We start from the raw sequence: 3,401 nt of genomic DNA on the forward strand, positions 1-3,401 counted from the left end.
GGCACTATATAACGCGGATGCGTTGTCGATTAGGCTGCGGAGCTGTTGAGCACTTGCCGCAGCAGCCGGCGGCAGTTTAAAAATCGAGGCTATCGTTTCGACAAAGATTAGGGCAGGCTTGTCATACCGGTCCTTCAGCCGTTCCAGCGCCTTCGCATAATTTTCTCCAGTGACCGGGAAGGCTGCGACAGCTTCCAGTGCAGGTCCCTTTAAACAATTACGGAGATGATTAAATTTGTCTATATTAGATATTTGCTCACGATTGACCAGTGGCAGAAACGACGAGATGAAGTTCTTGTAATCCTTATGATTTCCATCAAAGCTAGGTAGTGCCAATCTTGGCAGTCGAGACGGCGCGCTGTAGCTTGGTGCAGAGATGTGGTCGAAAACTGTGTTGTGCAGATCCTCTCCAAGAAGTTGCTGAATTGCCAACTTTGTAGTTATGTAACTGTCCTCCAGGTCTGCACGTCCACTATCTGTGGAGTCCATGGTCTCAATTTCTGATTGTACCGAAAGGGCTTGCTTAAAATATGACTCTAAGATTCCCAAACGGCACTGAAGTTCAGCCGGCGATTTCTGCTCTGCTTCTTCCTTGACATCGACCATTACTCTTATGCGCGTAATGTTGCGCTTAATATTCGAGCGTTGCCGTTTGAGAGTCTCCAATATAGTCGTTTCCATTGCTGCGACGAAGAATGCGAATGCGAGAACGAGAGTAAAGTTGCGGCAACAACAACGCGGAGCGACGAATGTGGCAATGCCGTGAAGTTAGTTCAAAGCGAAAGCGACTAGAACTCAAAAAACGGTACCAGCGACTGCAGTTGGCGATGTAAACAAAACAACAACACTTTGCTGGCGGAATAACGGAGCAAAGGAGAATGAGCGATCGACGCCGAGCTTATAGAGCGGGCGGGCACACACACACAAGCGAAGAGATGTGCGAAGAAGAGCGCGAATAGTTCCGTTATACGAACGACACGTTGCCCTTAGAATTTTCGTGAATAGTTAATAACTTTATTTGTTTATTTATTATTCACTTTCGATGAATGCACTAGGCTTGAATGTTCACCTTTGTATGCGGTTATGACAATGTTGAGTTGCGATGAGCGGGTCGAGCGAATAATTGTTGCGGGCGATACTTCGACAATTGTTTATGAATTAATAAATTGTTAATAATTTGTTTAAACACTGCCCCACGTTGGGCGCCAAAATGTTTAATGCACAAAGCGTCTTTTGTGCTGCACAAGATATCAGGTTGGGGGGTGCATAAACTAATTACAATCTATAAACTCAGGCGAAAAAAAGACAACCGTTTACCAAGATCTAACATCAGCAACTGCTTTTTATTAGCAGCGGCAAAATAACATAATGTTCTAACAGAGTAATTTACAGAGATTGGTTAATACATGTTAATAAGCTTTGTTTACATTTGTATAGGCAAAGAGAAACAGTATGTAAGACGAAAAATATTGTGAGTTTGACCGAACAACCCCATTGAGATCACCGTATAATAATCCAACTTGGGTGGTCAAAAAAAAAAGGAAAAAAGAAAAGGGGGAAAAAAAAAGGTTAATAAATTAAATAAAAAAAAAAAAAAAAAAAAAAAAAAAAAAAAAACAATACCCCAAAAATTAAATAAAAAAAAAAAAAAAAAAAAAAAAAAAAAAAAAAAAAAATAAAAAAAAAAAAATAAAAAAATAAAAATTAAAAATAAAAAAAAATTAAAAAAAAAAAAAAATTTTCCATTTTTTCTTTTTTTAAATAAATTTTTTTTTTTAATACCCTTCCCAAAAAAAACCCCCCTCCAAAAATTAAATATATTAAAAAATTAAACAAAAAAAAAAAAAAAAAAAAAAATTTTCAAAGGGCAGTCGATGACTTATTGAGAGAGCAGATAGGGAAGTCGTGTTACGTCTATGTTGACGATGTCATAATCTTTTCAAAAAACGAAAAAGAGCATGTCAGTCACATTGACTGGGTCCTGAAAAAATTAGGCCAAGCCAATATGACCATTTTTTTTTTCGCGACTCCCGTTGCTTAACGTGCAACCCATCTCCCGCCCAACCGACCGAGGGGCGCTGCCGTCTATCGTACGGTTCGGAACACGGGGATAGTACCGAGTGGAATATTAAATAAATAAATTAATTAAATATGAGCTAAGTGGTTTAGTAAGACGATTTTTATGTTAGTAGGAGAAGTATTGGATATAATGTTGTAGAGGGTATTGTAACTCGAACATAATACCCTAAATGGTTCATGAAGGGCAAAGTTCGAGCTGCAATGTCTCAAGGATAAGGGAATATAGTTTCTAGTGGGTCTAGCGGGCACATTGATGTTTAAGCGACCTATTAGGGCTTGACTATCAATGTCCCCACTAATAAGATTGTTAATAAAAACAACGCCAAGCATTGTCCTACGGTTAGCAAGGGTAGGTAAGTTTATTAGTAATAGTCTGCTTTTATAGGAGGGAAGATGTAAGTTTGCATCCCAATTTTGGCCACGAAGAGCAAATAAGAGAAAGCTTTTTGAATTGATTCTACTACTGGGGGTTCCAGACGCAAGATCCATACTCTAAGATCAGACGAACGAGAGAGACAAATAAAATTAAATTAAATTAAATTCTTTCGACCATCTTTTTATAAAACCTAACACACCTCTGGCTTTGTTAAACATGGAAAAAATGTGGTCGGAAAATGTAAGATTGGCATCCAATAGGACACCTAAGTCGTCTACTAGCTTAATTCTATCTAGGGTTACACCACAAAGTGTATAAGTGGATATTAACGGCTTAGAGCGACTGAAGGTCATTACTTTACACTTAGAGCCGTTAAGATTTAGTAAGTTTGCAAAGCACCAAAATTGAAAGTTGTTAAGGTCAGATTAAAGTTTTCTCTGGTAGCACGCATCATTATATTGAATACAAAGTTTCACATCATCTGAGTACATTAAAATAAAAGAATTTATTAAAGCGATTGGAAGGTCATTTATGAATAATGTGAAAAATAGCGGACCTAAATGGTTTCCCTGAGGGACACCGGATGAAGCATAAATCGGACCAGACAAGACATCTTTAAATAAAACACGTTGCGTTCTACCATCTCGAAAGAGAAAACCCACTTTTTTAAAGAAAGCGTCCAATACCTCGGCTTCGTAGTAACCCGAAAAGGGGCTACAACTGACTCTGAAAAGGTAGCAGCCAATAAGGAATACACAGAACCGACAATCTTATTCTCACTAAGATCATTCTTAGGACTTGCCAGCTATTATAGGTGTTTTATAAAAGATTTCGCTACAATAGCCAGGCCACTAGCCAACCTCCTTAAGGGAGAAAACGGTTCCGTAAGTAAACACATGTCTAGGAAAATACCAATAAATTTTAACGATCAGCAAAGAGACGCGTT

The sequence above is a fragment of the Drosophila eugracilis genome, unplaced genomic scaffold (assembly GCF_018153835.1).
Source record: "Drosophila eugracilis isolate 14026-0451.02 unplaced genomic scaffold, ASM1815383v1 contig_2112, whole genome shotgun sequence".
NCBI lineage: Eukaryota > Metazoa > Arthropoda > Insecta > Diptera > Drosophilidae > Drosophila > Drosophila eugracilis.